At 36.6% G+C, this 16,811-nt stretch overlaps 1 protein-coding gene across 1 annotated transcript in view; it reads right to left on the bottom strand.

Annotated features, from left to right (window-relative positions):
* Window positions 1-16,811, bottom strand: part of SMYD3 (SET and MYND domain containing 3) — a 334,148-nt gene that overhangs the window by 302,025 nt on the left and 15,312 nt on the right. The gene's annotated exons all lie outside the window — the stretch shown is intronic.

Here is a 16,811-nt window from a genome sequence, read left to right as displayed (position 1 = left end):
CTGAACAGGAAGGAAGGAAGGAAGGAAGGAAGGAAGGAAGGAAGGAAGAAAGAAAGAAAGAAAGAAAGAAAGAAAGAAAGAAAGAAAGAAAGAAAGAAAGAAAGAAAGAAAGAAAGAAAGAAAGAAAGACTGAATTTGGAGCCCAGCTTTCTTGGAGGACAGTGAAGAGATACTGGTAAATCACACCTCTTGCTAAAAAGTGTGGTGACATGAAAGCTGAGAATTTTGGGAATATATTCCTCTTTGTTGACTGCATGCTTCCCAAACAGGATGGGAAGTGTGTTCTGTTTTTGATGTAATTGTGTATGTCATTTTGTCTTTTTTAAATCTCAATTTGTAGGAAAAGGTATGAGAATTAAATGAGTTTATAATCATATGTCCTTAACATAAAGCACTTATGTTTTGATATATTTCATGACTGCAAACTTAATTATAACTAGACAGTCCATGATTCATTGGGTTATCCTTTAAGAGATATATCCTTGCCTCAACAGTTTCAGAATGCTAGAGGTAGGCAAAAATGTAGTGAGAACAGGAGCAACTTCCAACCGGCTTTCCCACTGATTTTGCTTCTGGGAAGCTAGCAGGGATTGTGGTCATGTGACCATGGCAATACTGTAACATGCATAACTTTTAGAGTACAAGTAGTGTGAAGATCCTTGAAATTTCAATTTCACAGGAGTAATGGGTCCTGGATTCTGTGCATGTTCTTTAAGTTAGCAGATTTAAGGTACTTGATTCATTTGAAGTATGTCAATCTTGCCTTGATTTTGATTGATACTTGATTTTTGCACTATGATGCATTGTTTGGGCTAACTGAAGATTACAAACAGATAAACAGACAGGAGAATGTTAGTAGTATATAGATAGATGTTTGTCAGGTAACTTACTTTCCAGAAGAATAAAAGAATGACAAGATTGAGTACAAGCCATCTATTCTCAGAAGTCCCTTTAAATTCAGCGAGATTTATTCTCAAATGTGTATGTATAAAAGTGCAGTCAAAAAGCTATAAAATCCTAAGTATTTTCTTGTACTGAGTGATTGACTACATGTAAAAAAATTGTAATATTCATAGTACAAATATCAAGCAGACATTTGATACAAACTGAAATGCTGCAATCTGAGCAGGATAGATTTCACTTTTCTCTGCTGAGATAGTAAGTAGAAGAAATAACACTTTTATTTTCTTGTTCTGGTTTCACACAGGAAATCAAATGCTCTGTTTAACACAGTAGACTCCCCAAACAGATTTGTAGTAAACAACACAGTTAGTTACAATTTGCTATAGGGAGTCAAAAACATGGTATCTTTTACGAAACACATCCACTAACTTAGAGAGCAGATATAAACAAGTTTACAGTTGCAAAATGTGTATTCTAAATTAGAGCTTTGCTTAAAATAAATAAACCTCAATGACTTATGGCAGTGAGATAAAACACCTAATTTTTTTTTGGGGGGGATAAGAATTTTTTTTTAAATGAAGCAAATTCCTAAACACCTGAGTCAGAATGTCTAAAAATGTTTTGCTTCATAGGATTTTGATTTAGTACAGTTATTGTCTATTCCTAGAGAACTTAGCATTCTTCATTTTTAGATGTAATTCACGAAAATATGTCTTGGAACAGAATTGTTCTTTACTCTCTTCCCTTTATTCTATTATCTTATCTGTGTTCATAGTAGAATTGTGGACATTTCAAAAATGCCTCAGAAGAAATGCTTCTGTCTTCGACCAAATACATCACCTTTTCTTAATAATTACTAAAACTTATTTAATGCTATTAATTAAAGCAGCAGCAGCATTATTTTAATCTTCCCAAACAGAGCACACATCTAGACATTCCTTACATCAGATTTAAGAAAGTAGCTCTATCAGTTCACTTTTTTTATTAAAAAAAAGGTCTCTACACGTAGACCTTAGATTACAATAGCAATTGGGATAAGAATGTCCATTGCAGAGCGATGTGGTCATAAACCATAATGTCACATGAAAGCACAGCTTAGGAATGGCAATCACAGCTGTTATTGTAACCCCAAGACCGGTGGGATTCAAAAAAAATTATTACCAGTTCTGTGGGCATGGCTTGGTAGGCGTGGCTTGTTGGGCATGGTAGAGGAAGGATACTGTAAAATTCCCATTCCCTCCCCACTCCTGGGGGAAGGTTACTGCAAAATCCCATTCCCACCCCAACCCACTAACCTGCTTTCCAGCTCTGTTCTCCTGTGCAGGGCAACAAAAGAAGATCCAGCCGATGAGCTGGGGCTCGGGAGGCAGAGAATAGATGGGGATAGGGCCAGTCAGAGGGGGTATTTGCCGGTTCTCTGAACTACTCAAAATTTCCACTACTGGTTCTCCAGAACTGGTCAGAACCTGCTGAATACCACTTCTGCCCAAGACCATATGGGTTGTTAAGTTCTTGTGTATAGGGTGTAATATGGGATGAGGTAGAGTCCCAGGCAACTGGCAGAACTATGGGTAGATGGATATCACAGATGGGCACCACCGTGCATGGACATGTGGGCATGTGCTGGGTCCAGATACTAAGAAGCATAGGAGTGACTTGCAACTTCCTACCAACTTTCCCATTGACTGTTCTTATGGGAAGCCATCAGAAAAGGTCATAAATGGTCATTTTGAGACCACAAACAATCAAACCATCAAGTGGCCAAGTGCCTCAATCATGACAACATGACCATGGGAATGTTGAAATAACTGCAACTTCACAGACCAATTATCAGTTGTTCAGGGCCATCTGAACAGTCATATAACAAATGGTCGTAACCCAAGGACAACCTGTATTTTAGCAATCTCTGAGATAAACCAAAATTAAAACTATTATAAAAAATTTTTCCCCATCAATAATTTCTGGTAAAAGAAACTTTGGGAGACTCCTGTTTTCTATTGAAATGGGCTGCCAAGACAGTACTTTAGTCCCTTTCCTGATATGATTACTTTTATTTGCCCATCTATGACATTTCCTTTTCTGTTATCAAAAATAGAGAATTAGTGTCATAGTGCCTTCTTTTTGGAAATATTCATGGCAAACATATATTTTATTATCTTTATCAGCAAGCTGCTGGACCTGCTATGTGTAGACCAGGGGTGTCAAACTCACATCATCACGTTGTCGTCATGTGACATATCATGATTATTTCCCCCTTTGTTAAAACAGGGGTGAACATGGCCAATGCATGACACATCTAGCCCACTGGCTGCAAGTTTGACACCCCTGGTGTAGACAATGTTTCAATGAAAAGTCCCTATGTTATATTTTTTGCAGTATAACTATGTGTTTATAAAAGGATCTGGTTACAGGATCCTGCTCTTCAATAAACTTAACATAATTGAATATATTGCTTCGAATATTGAATTCAGTAATTTGCTCTGAAATCCATTGAATAGTACAGTATGCCATTAAACTTGATGAATCCTTCAATTATCAAATCCTGAGTTTATTTTTGATGTAATTACTGTCCTTCTTATCTATCCTACCCTGGCAGTGAAAGCCAGGATTATTTGTGCAGTAGCATAGTTTTAGCTTGGTAAGTAATTAAATGTAATTTAAGTATAAAATCGGTAAACTTTCAAAATTCTTTTTTTTTAAACCCACTGTTTTTCACCTCTTCAGCCTCTTCAGATTGGACCTTTAGATTTCCTATTGCTCTACATTATCAGTTAAAGGGGAAACTAGATTAGATTACAAAATTACTTAAATAGCATCTCTCTGCTGCATGCCTAACCTCTCTTTTACAGTACTAACAGTTCATGCAAATGTATAGGTGAGATAAAAGAACTATAGTAGTTTGAAGAGCTATTCAGATTTCTAAAGCATCTCAAGGTGTACAAGAGTCCAGTAAAAATGAAATCTGTTAATTTCTAACTCCTATTAGATTCTGAGAGTCTAATCCAAAGTCTCCTATCTCCTGTGAACAAATTTCAACAAGATACTGTGAACAAAGATTATCTGAATGCAATGTCCAATAAAATACAGATATTCACAGTTGTTAATTTTTTAAAATACTACTAAGATGTTTTTTGTAAGAAATGCCAAACTGAATTAGATCAAGATCCAAGTAATGTAAGTTTTAAAACTATTATTTTGAAACATCAGGCAATCTGTCTGGTTTCCCTTGGGAGGTATAAACATTGGAGAATCTCCTGAGACTTAACAACATAGCTAGGAACTAATTTTTTTATTATACAAAGCTATGGTATACAAACAGCTGACATTCATAGTCTGATCCTGATTTATACCTTTTTAAAAATTCATATGTAGTGTTCCCTTTTCTAGGTATCTTGTGTATCAAATTTCCTGCTTTACCTTTCTTTCACTAGATGATGGCAGCTGCTCATCTATATTCGTGCTCTGAGAATCTCTTGCCACTAGCAATCTCCTATACACCAATAACTCAGCAAAATCTGAAAAACACCTTTCAAACTGATCCCAGCAACAGGTTTTAGAGATATTTTTATATGTTTTATTTTTAAGTACAGGTAGTCGTTGACTTACAACAATTCAGTGACCATTCAAAGTTACAATGGCACTGGAAAAAGTGACTTATGTTTTTCACTTATGACCTTTGCAGCGTTCTCATAGTCATGTGTTGAAAATTCAAATGTTTGGCAACCAGTTCATATTTATGATCATTGTTGTGTCCCAAGGTCATGTGATTTTTTTTTTGGTGACCTTCTGACAAACAAAACCAATGGAGAAACCAGATTCACTTGCTAACTTACCAACTGCAGTGATTCACTGAACAACTGTGGCAAGAAAGGTCATAAAATGAGGCAAAACTCACTTAACTAATGTCTCACTTAACAGAAAGTTTGGGCTCCATTGTGATCGTATTTCAAGGACTACCTGTAATTTAAATCTGTTAATTATTTTGTATTCCACAGTTCCTCCTCACAGCACAAACACAATAAGTTTCAGTGTTAACATGAACATGATAATATCAATAACCCCAATGTGCTATTCCTTGCTCCATTCTGTTCTCAGCAGCCTTCCACACACCCTCACACACCCAGCAGCAGCCACCTCAAGCCCTGCTGAACTCAATTGCCAAGAAGTCTACTGAGTAATTTGATCTTGGTATAATTTAATCTGAATTTATTTTCCCCCTGCTAGAGCTCCTAACAGCCTCCAGGCATCCATTCAGGACTTCTATGTTTTTGACTCAGATCATGTGATAATGTATAACAGATTGTCAACAGCATTTTGATGACATTCAACTCAAACCTCCGAACAACTTCCCCAGATGTTTAGTGTAAATATTAAATAATATGGGGGAAAGAACAGTTCCAGGAACTCAATTCACTAGGATATGCTTAATTGTACAGTATTAATCTGCTATTGTGGTATTTCTTTTTTTTAAAAAAGAAAAAAAACTGACTTCATATTCACATTGATAGAGCAGTATATAAAAATTTAAATTTTAATAAGGAAATCACAAACAATAGAGAGAAGGACAAGGGCAGCATATAAATAAATAAACTATCTTATAGGTAAGGAAATAAATTATTTTGGAAGAAAAAAATGGCTGTGAAAGAATAATTCTGTAAATGACTTATTATAGGAATTCATTCTCTTACCTTGCTATATAGAACAGCGAAAATAAACTTAAGCCCTATATTTGGCTATTTAATTGATCTCCTAGCAGGAAAACATTTTGATAATAAATTATGTTAACACAATACATATTAATAAATTTTAATAACACTTTTTAATAATACTTGGTATGGAACATCTTAGCAATAGCAATAAGACTTATATACTGTTTCACAGTACAGTGGAACCTCTGGTCACGAACGCTCCTGGCCACAACCAAATCGAGTTCCAAACAAAAAATCCACATCATTTTTGAATCGGGTCACAATTCAAAAATCGGGTGGCAATCAAACACGGCCGCGGCCGATTCCCTTTCTGCACCAATTTCCCCTTCTGTGCCTTTTTTTTTGTAGGCACATGCACAGTCAGTCTCACTTCCGGTCATAACCAAATCAAGTTGCGGCCAAAGTTACGGAACAAATTTTGGTCATGACCAGATGTTCCACTGAACTTTATAGCCCTCTCTAAATGTTTTACAGCAGTGATCCCCAACCTTTTTACACCGCGCCCGGTATCCCCAACCTTTTTATGGCGCGGCCTGGTACGCATCAGCTGGGCGCCGCCATCTTGTTTTGATGAAAAGTGCTTCCGTGAGCTTTCTACCCGGAAAAGCTCACCGGAAGCACTTTTTCATCAAAACAAGATGGCGGCGCCCAGCAAGCCAGCGGCCCGGTAGGACTTGTTCCACGGACCGGTGGTTGGGGACCCCTGGTTTACAGAGTCAGCATGTTGCCCACAACAATCTGGGTCCTCATTTTACCAACCTCGGAAGGATGGAAGGCTGAGTCAAACTTGAGCCAATGGGAATCAAACTGTCAAATTGCTGACAGTCGGCAGTCAGTAGAAAGCTGGCACTTAGCAGAATTAGCCTGCAGTACTGCATTCTAACCACTGCACCACCATCTTTATCATTATCTTTGTAATTCATCCCCCCTCAAAGAAATGACATCATTAATATTTTATAAATGAGTGCCCGAAGACTGTATAATGCTCTGGTGCAAATCAGCAATGACATGTTCAATAGTTCCCCTTTAAAATCTCTATATTATGTTTTTTAACCCAATAGTTTAAAAATGTTCTTCATAACCAATGATTTCATAATAAATGCTTTGCTGTTAGGTTGGCCTACATAAATTGGATGATTGATTTAAGAATTAGCCACAAGTAAACCAGTGCTAGAACTGACAGTAACATTTATGATGATTATATATAAAGCAGATCAATGTATGAATTCTATTAAATAGTTTGCTTCCATGAACTGCTGCAAATATACTTTTCTTTTTTGCATGAAACGGCTCATGCTATTTCTAAGCAGTAAATTATGCAGCAATCTATTAATATCCAATTAAATGTTAGCTAAAGAATGCAGACAAAAATGAGGAGAAAGTCCACTGAATAACAAACAACAATCTCAGAATTAAGTCAAGAGTTTCTCAAATCCTGCTTTACACTGGACCACTAGATTTCTTAAAGCAGTCCTAATAATATATGAGTCCAATTTAGGCAAATTTCCAGTTTAACTGCAACAATGACAATGCCATCCAATATAATAGAAATTGTTCTTCGACGATGTGCTTGGTAACATTTTCTTTTCCCTCCATTTGCTCTGTATCTGCATTACCATAAAGGGAATTCTTCTCCCTTATAGAAACAAGGGACAATCTGAATTTTTGTCCTTTAAATCAGGGGTCCCTAACCGCCGTCCGCGGACCGGTACCGGTCCGCGGAACAAGTCTTACCGGGCGTGAGTTGTTGGCGCCACCATCTTTTGGTAAAAGTGCTTCCGGTGAGCTTTTCCGGGTAGAAAGCTCACCGGAAGCACTTTTTCGTCAAAAAAAGATGGCGGCGCCCAGTTGACCGCGGCGCCCAGCTGATGCCGGTACCGGGCCGCGGCGTCAAAAAGGTTGGGGATCACTGCTTTAAATACTCTTTAGTGCAACTGGCACATCATGTTTGCATATTTACATAGGAGAGTATGGAAGAGTCAGAAATGAGTTGTCTAACCAATTCCCAAGAGAACTAAGGGCAGGACTGTCTGGAAAGGAAGAGGAGAAAATACACACCGGATGCCATATTCAAGTATGTACTGAGTAGAGAGCACTAGTTACTTGCCTGAACAATAAAGAGAGAGGAAGCAATCAAGTGAAAAAGAAAGGGATTTCAAAAGAACTGACAGGAAAATAGCACTAATAAAATCTATGCCTGAAATGATTATGCAGTTACAACATTATTGAAAGTCAAATGTTCTGCCTAAGACAAAACAAATGCATGAAGAGGGAGAGGGATTCTGCCAACAAATTAATGATTGTGTCCTCATCACCCTGAAAAAGCAGATGAACAAATAGAAAATATATGCCCATATGTATGTATAGTAGTCCACATATTAGCAAGCTGGTTACCATTTCATTCTTTATTTGACTGAGCATTTTAAAAACATATATTAATGTCAGTTCAATAAAGAAACATTTTGTTGCCCTCAAAATGTCCTTGAAAGTCATTTTCAGGCACATATTGCTTCTCAGCATGCATTCAGCTACTGTCAGGAAAGCTCATAAACCTTTTATAATAAACCAATTTTCACATACTGTTGCCTCATAATTAAGCTTAGAGACTGTACTTATTCTGGAAATGGAGATCTCTCTTTGATAGGTGAAAGGCTGTAAGGACTCAAGTGCAAAATAATCACAATCTGAGTCAAAAATAACACTTCAAACTGCTATAGTGTTTTATACGTTTATATACTTTCCCTTCATCTCCCAAGTATCAGAAAGTTGCATAATAATAAACAAACTATTGTAGATATATATTTTTAAAAATATTTTATTATAATTAATGTTTTTTTTAATTTCTTCTCACCCATGTAGGTGGTATATGTCTTAGCTGTATCTAGCACCATACTCTTCTGGATAAAGAGCTCTGATGTTGTTCTGAGGATCTATTGAAGTCACTCCCAGCTTAGGAGGCACAGTTCCGAGTATTCCTACTACCACAGGCTCTACTTTGGCCTTTACTTTCCACATCTTCTCCATTCCTCCTTCAGGCCCTAGTACTTTTCCAGCTTCTCATACTTCTTCTTCCTCTCACTTGGCACGGCTCTCACTTGGCACTGCTACATCAATCACAACTGGTGTCTTTTGGTGCTTGTCAACTACCAAGATGAGAAGGAGCTTCCAGGCCTTCACATCAGCAACTTCTACATCTTTCTTTGGCCAGCTCACTATACTGGCAGAGTATCTAACTGGAAATGTATTTGTGCTGATGACATGGATTTTGTTCTTCCCATTGAATTGGCTCTTCAGGACCTGTCTGATCCTTTGGTGATACTTGGATGTTGCTATCTTCCTTGCTTCCTCAATGTGGTTCCCATATGACTGTGGGATACCAAAGTTCTTGTAACCGGACTGTATATCTGCTATGTAGCCCGCTGGTAATTCCATCACATCAGTCTTAACTGCTTTCCCTCTCTCGACCATCATCCGTCCACACTTCTCTAGTCCGAATGATATCCCAGCATCCTCACTGTAGATCTGTATTAGGTGGACCAGTGAGTTGATGTCTCATTCACTCTTAGCATACATGTATAGCATGTATAGGAGATGGAAGATGGTAGTTCCACTGTTGATCTTGCATCTATATCCAGTCCTTGGGATTTTTTTTTTATACACACATATTTTTAAAAAACCTTTAAAAATCAACAACTTTTAAAACAACAATATACCGGTATTAACCAGCACATAAACAATATGAAATCTATTTCTGGCCACTCTCTTTCTAAGCATAATCAAATGCATACATATGATTGTATACTATAAAAGGCTTGGACAAGGTTTTTTTTTTTTATGAAGTGTGCCATATCCACAGGCAACTGGAAAACCAAATGGTTAAAGTGGTTAATGAAGAGTTAATTTCAATAATAACAATAACAAACATTTACAGTATAATAGAAAATTTAAAAGACAATTAATTTTGGTGAAGTAATCTAAGGACACCTTAACTAGCAGTTGTCACATCTTTTGCACTGTATGGAACTAAAAACCTTCATCTAATGATTACTCATTACTTATTGAATTATCTGGTGTTTTTCTTGTATTAAACAAGATGGTGGTGAAATAGAGAAATTCTATGATTTGTCACGGGTATCCAGCTAGTATCATAAGAGCCTTCTATTGCCTTATGTCTTATTCTTACTTAATTCACTTCTAACTTGAACTTAAAGTTTTCGCTATCATGTGACAGATAGGGATTGCTATTTCAGATTGTTGCTTGGGAGCAAAAACATATCGGTGCCTTTTTCACTGTGTGGCTCAAGGCAATTCCAATGATATAAGTAATGTTCTTGCAGTTCTTCACCCTCCAGGATTTAAATTTGATATGGATGACTAATCCTTGGAAGTCTTTTTTTTATAATGATAAGGAAAAATGCTGTAACAATGGTTATCTGTGGATTACTTTGGGCCAAGATTTTTATCTGCCACCACTAGTCTTTCAGTGGAAGGCTGAAACAGGTTTTAATGTTTTGCTGTCTTCTGTACTTCAATAGATAAGTACAGGAGTGGGATTCTACCAGTTCGCACCTATTCGCTAGAACAGGTTGTTAACATTCTAAGCAGTTTGGAGAACCGGTTGTTAGAAGAAATTACTGGCCTAATTCTGTAAAGAAGGCAGGAAGGAAACATTCTGGTGTTACTTACAGAAACTGCCTCTCCGTTAACCCTTATTACATTCTTGGCAGGACTAGACTTCCTGTCTCAGGAAACTCTCTGGAGTTTTCTTTCCCTCCTTTGTTGGTACTTTGCTTGTGTGGAGTGACCATTCAAAGTTACAATGGCACTGAAAAAAGTGACTTATGACCATTTTTCACACTTACGACTGTTGCAGCATCCCCACAGTCATGAGAGGCCAGGCGAGGAGATGCATGCCTCGATGTGATTGAGTTGGCCACACCTAGCCAATAACATGACCACCCAGCCAATAACATGACCACCAAGCCATGTCCACCTGGTCACATGACCACCAAGCCACGCCCACCAACTAAGCAATGCCCACAGAACCAGTTGTTAAAAAAATTGAATCCCACCCCTGGATAAGTAACTAATAATTTCCAGTAAGAGTCAGTAAAAGTTTGATCTCAAGAGGTTTTTTAAAATTGTACTTCCTACCCTTCAAGTCTGCATGTATTTGGGAGCAAGAAAAAAATAGTCTTACGTTGTTAAATTGAAAAGCATTAAGACAGAATATTATCTGAAGTTCAGTGATTTTAGAAGCACACTCATAAATTGCCTGGCAAAGTCTCATTAAACATTTTCTCCCATAAGTAAAATGATCAGATTATTATCATACAGTTAATGCATATTCTAATTGAACCAAATGAACCAAATGTTTTGTCCATAAAAAGCATTGTTCAGAAACATGTCTATGGTATAAAATGTATTCCACAAAGTTAATAATTGTTATAGAAATATCAAGATTGAATTATTGTGCATTATATTATCACGGTGTTGCTCCAGGTACAAATATTCTGTAAACCTAATCTTTTTTATTCATTACATCAGGACTGATCAACTGATCAACTTTCAAAACCATTCTGCATTTTTATGGTGGCCCACAAGAGTACAGCTATCAGACTATCGCCTTATCTGCTGTGGAAGCAGGGGACTGATTCCTAACATCAGTTCTGTTATATGGCTTCTCTATCACAAAGACCAGGGGAAAAAAGGTTTGAATTCAATCAGAAATAAGGTTAATATTATTGTGTGAGTAGAAAACTAAAAGAGAGAGAACTGTCTATTAGTATTGGTAATGACAACATAAGAGAAGCCAGATGGAGCCTATTATAAACAAGTAAGGGCCACAGAAGATGGACTTTGTAATACTTGAAACATGGTTTTTGTAATACTGTTGCACTGGCTAGTTAACATGGGATTAAATTTGCTTTTCAATTGTATTGCTGATAATTCCAAAAGCCCTAACTTTCAAGAAAGTCTCTCTTTCAGAAACCAGGATTGGTAGGAGAGCATTCAATATATTGTAGACAACAGTTTTGTTTCTAGCTGTTCTCAAGACTCAGAGAACAAAGAGAATAGTCAAGCCAACCTTGGGAAACTATGAGAATGTATCTTACCCATTCCTATTTTGATGTTTTTCCTTTTCAAATGTTTATTTTACTTTTATCCAGATTACAATGCTCTTTTCTATGGCTATGGTGTAATTCTTGTGATGTAACTGAACAGATGATTATTTCTAAACCAATTAACTTTTGCTCTGAAGTTCTTTGTTGTTCTAACTATAAAAGTAAATGTAAACCATTTCTTGGGGTTCCCCCTTTTCATAGGGAGACCACACTTAATCAAATTACTCTAATAAATTTACTTTTAAATGATCTTCCAAATTGGCTGCTTATTGGAAAAGATAAACTGAGGCAGAACCTAGGGCCAGATTTGGCCATCACAATTGAGAGTAAAATTATCCAACTGTGAACTATTTCAATCTTGAAACAGATATTTGGGATTGAAATGCACTGCTTGCATTCCAAAATATTTGGGTTGGCTCATTTCAAATTATTTAGGCCCCTATATAATACACACACCTAACTACTATAGATATGGACCTTGGCTGATCTCTAAACATTGTGCAAGATGTGAGATTATCATGAAATAGCAGTGCTGTAAATTAAAACTGTGAATTTGGGGATTGGGGACGGGGAATCTAGAAAACTGTACTTGCAGAACATTTCTGTATTGGTGCCATTAAAATGATATTGAGCTATCCAGAAAATAACCAGGAATTAAACATGAGACTTTTTGTAATACTATACATTATGTTTTAGCTGGTACCTTAAGCCATATCAAAAAAAGAGCAAAATATTTGAAATAAATCCTTAATGTAATTCTCCCTGCTGCAATCAATAAAATCTGGAAATTTTACAAAACAGCCATAAGATAATCAATTAAATAATTATAATATCCATGGTGTAAAATTATTTTATTATGATTAGTATACCTCAAGGAATATGCTGACATGAAAGAAGCCAAAATTCAATTTTTATTATTAAAAAGGTACTAAAAATAAAACTACCAAAATAATTATTTTACATAAGCTTATGATATCAGGACTCTTAGATATATTTTTTCCCAAATTTGTCACTACATTTTCTACAGCCAAAATGACCATAATGGGTCTAAGTCTACATGGAAATAAGTAAGCAGTGGAGTGCCACAAGGTTCCATCTTAGGCCCAGTACTCTTCAATATCTTCATTAACGACATAGATGAGGGAATAGAAGGGGGACTTACCAAATTTGCAGATGATACTAAACTAGCAGGAATAGCTAACACCCAAGAAGATAGGCTCAAGATCCAGATGGCTCTTGACAGACTAGAACACTGGGCCGTATCTAACAAAATGAAATTCAATGTAGAGAAAAGTAGTCCTACCCTTAGGCAAGAAAAACCAAAAGTACACATATAGACTGAGTGAAACCAGGCTCAATAGCAGTAACTGAGAGGGATCTTGGAGTCTTAGTAGACAACCAGCTAAATATGAGCCAGCAGTGTGCAGCAGCCGCCAAAAAAGCTAATGCAATCCTAAATTATATTAACAGGGGGATACAATCAAGATCAAGGGAGGTACTAATACCACTCTATAAAGCCTTAGTAAGACCACACCTAGAGTACTGCATCCAGTTTTGGTCACCACTATAAAAAAGTTGTTGAGACTCTAGAAAAAGTACAGAGAAAAGCAACCAGGATGATTAGGGGACTGGAGAATAAAACTAGGGGTGGGATTCTACCAGTTCGCACCTATTCGCTAGAACCGGTTGTTAACATTCTAAGCAGTTTGGAGAACCGGTTGTTAGAAGAAATTACTGGCCTAATCCTGTAAGGAAGGCAGGAAGGAAACATTCTGGTGTTGCTTACAGAAACTGCCTCTCCGTTAACCCTTATTACATTCTTGGCAGGACTAGACTTCCTGTCTCAGGAACTTCTCTGGAGTTTTTCCCCCTTCCTTTACTGGTACTTTGCTTGTGTGGAGTGACCGTTCAAAGTTACAATGGCACTGAAAAAAGTGATTTATGACCATTTTTCACACTTACGACTTGCAGCATCCCCAGTCATGAGAGGCCAGGCGAGGAGATGCGTGCCTCAATGTGAGTTATATTGAGTTGGCCACACCCAGCCAATAACATGACCACCAAGTCATGGCCACCTGGTCACATAACCACCAAGCCACGCCCACCATCTAAGCCTCGCCCACAGAACTGATTGTTAAAAATTTTGAATCCCATCCCTGACTAAAACATATGAAGAATGGTTACAGGAACTGGACATGGTTAGTCTAGTGAAGAGAAGAACCGGGGAGACATGATAGCAGTGTTCCAATATTTGAGGGGCTGCCACAGAGAGGAAGGGGTCAAGCTATTTTCTAAATTTCTAAAGCACCTGTAGACCTGACAAGGAATAATGGATGGAAAATGAACAAGGAGAAATTTAACCTGGAAAAAAGGAGAAACTTTCTGACAGTGAGAACAATCAACCAATGGAACAGCTTGCCCTCGGAAGTTGTGGGAGCGTCATCACTTGAGACTTTCAAGAAGAGATTGGACTCCCATTTGTCAGAAAATGTGTAGGGTCTCCTGCTTGGGCAGGGGGTTGGACTAGATGACCTACAAGATCCCTTCCAACTCTGATTATCTGTTAATCTGACCAGAGCCCTGGAACAATTATGGGATAAAGGTATAGAAATAATTCTGTATTTTAGTTATTCTTTTAGTTTAAAATAAAAGGGAATTGAACAGAAATGTATAAGCAATGAAAAATCTATAAAGAATGGATATAAAATGTTTTTCCCCCCCCTTCTTTTGCAATAACAAATGGTGGGAGATTTGCGATAGCTAAAAGGAAGTTCCTCACACAGCAAAATGTCAACCTATACCATTAGCTAAAATATATTGTCATGTGTGCCAACTTGGATGGCTTTAATAAAATTAGATAAAATCTGGGGAGATTAAAGCTATCAATGGCTATTAATCAGAATGGCTATAGTTCTTTCCAATATCAGGAGACATTAAGCCTGTGTAAACCAGTTGCTGGAAAGCTCAAGCAGAAGAGTCATTGCACTTGTGTCATTTTCTATTTGGCCATCTAGTTGACCATTAAAGGAAAAGGATTTTGGTCTACCTAGATCCCTAATCTATCCAATACTATCTTTTTTGTTATCTCACTCCTGAGATTTAGCCTGCAATGAAATAAAAGCTTTGTGTGTATAAACATGCATGTGCATGTTGCTTAGGGAATATTTCATTTTTGATTTAAAAACATGCTGAAGGAGAAAAAGGAGTTGTTCATGTATCAATATGTGTTATCAAGATTGTGTTTTACAGGCACTCAGTGCTTCATGGTTTTATTATGAAGGGCCCCGAGATTTCAATCTACACAGGAAAAAGGTCAACACTCGCCTTTTGCTTCCTAATTTAAAATGTGTAGAAAAAGAGAAAGCTGCCTTTTCTCTTAAAATAGGAGGTAGTTTAGCATCTTATCAAAATAACTGTCTCTGCATCTTACCGTGTAATATGTTAATCTTTTTTTATTTATAGGGACAGGAATAATTTGACGAAAAATGAGAGTTTTCTCTGAGATATTATAGACTTTATAGTATAGTATCAAGTAGAATCCAAAAGTTGTGGTCTTTCTTGACAGTACCTATGCTAAAGTTTATGTCTAGTATAACACCCCCACCCCCATGTCTATTTTTGCCATTCGCAGAAAGCTCAGATTGTGAAAAAAAAATAGTACAGCGGTGATATACAAAAATGTACAATTGCTATGGCTTTTCCTCTTTACAGCTATTAAACTGTTTATAACACAGCAGGCTGGAACCCTAGGATGTTTTCTGGCTGTTTTTGTTTTTTTGCTAATTGGTACAGTAATATTTGACTCCACATTCTGAATTTCCTTAAAGTTGGATTTGTATCAAATTGATATATCAGATTTATGCCCTGTTTACATGATAATGACTTTGTCTGTCACAGGATTCAGATCTTGGCCTCTAGCTTGATCTGATTCCAATGTCTGTAAGTTTCCACACTAAGTAGGACCTTGACAATGAAGGAGAAAAATGCACAATACATTTTCTTCTTCCCTCGCTCCTCACCATCAAAGGAAGAAATGTAGTACAATATACTACCCAAGGAATTAAATTAGATTAGATACTATCTGAGAAGTAAATATTCTGAAAGACTATATTACACACTAATTACAATTTATGGCTATAATAGATATTCGTTTATTGAAATCTGAACTCAGTAGACAACTGACAGGCTATTTCATGCATCACAGAATTTATAGCAAAATGGATTCAAAAACATTTCCAGTGCAACCAATTCTCTACTCTGAACATAAAGTGGATATTTTCTTAAGTGCATCATGTTTGGAATAGATCAACATTTAAAATGAGTCTGAAAAATTCTAATTTAACAATTGGTATGAATTTAATGTCCATATTTTTATTATGTAAAATGCAATGTTTATAGCCATAAATATTTAAAATGAATTACTACAACTTTTCAGTGAAAACACACTGCCAGTTATTTTTATAATTAAAAACAATTCAAGGACACATAACAAATACTAAATAAACTATCAGCCCTCACATTTTCATAAGTAATAAAGAGCTTGTGCAGGCAGCTATAATTTATAACTTGATGTACAAAGGGAGGGCTAAAAAGTAGTAGAACTGAAAAAATTAATTAGCCTGAAGGAAAGTTGTTCCACACGGGTAACTCCTGAAGCCCTAACTCACACAAAATAACTTACTGAGGGAATAAGAGCACAGGATAAGAAGCTACTATATCTACTGAAACACTATGAAATTGAAATAAATTGCATTCCATAAAGCATATCAGAGCCAAGTGTTCGTTTGTACTAGATTTTAAAATCAGAGATTTTTCCTTTGGATTTAATGGGCAAACAAATAGTAGCATCTTATAGAATTTTGTTTTTATATATAACAGCAGCAAGACTTTCATGTGCGAAAGGGGGAACAGTTTTCAAATACCTACAATGGAAGAATGGATGGTAACATAGATGGAATTGGCGGAGATGGTGAAATTGACAGCTTTTATTAAAGAAAAGACTGACCAATTCTACTTGGAAATCACTTTTAGACTTTTTGCAAGAAACTGAAAGAAATAAAATGTTGATTTGGAG

Source organism: Notechis scutatus, chromosome 1, assembly GCF_049901735.1.
Source record: "Notechis scutatus isolate UNSWTSFEM ecotype Mainland chromosome 1, rNotScu1.2, whole genome shotgun sequence".
Lineage (NCBI taxonomy): Eukaryota > Metazoa > Chordata > Lepidosauria > Squamata > Elapidae > Notechis > Notechis scutatus.
Note: the sequence above shows the minus strand (reverse complement) of the source record. Positions and strands in the feature narration are given on the sequence as shown.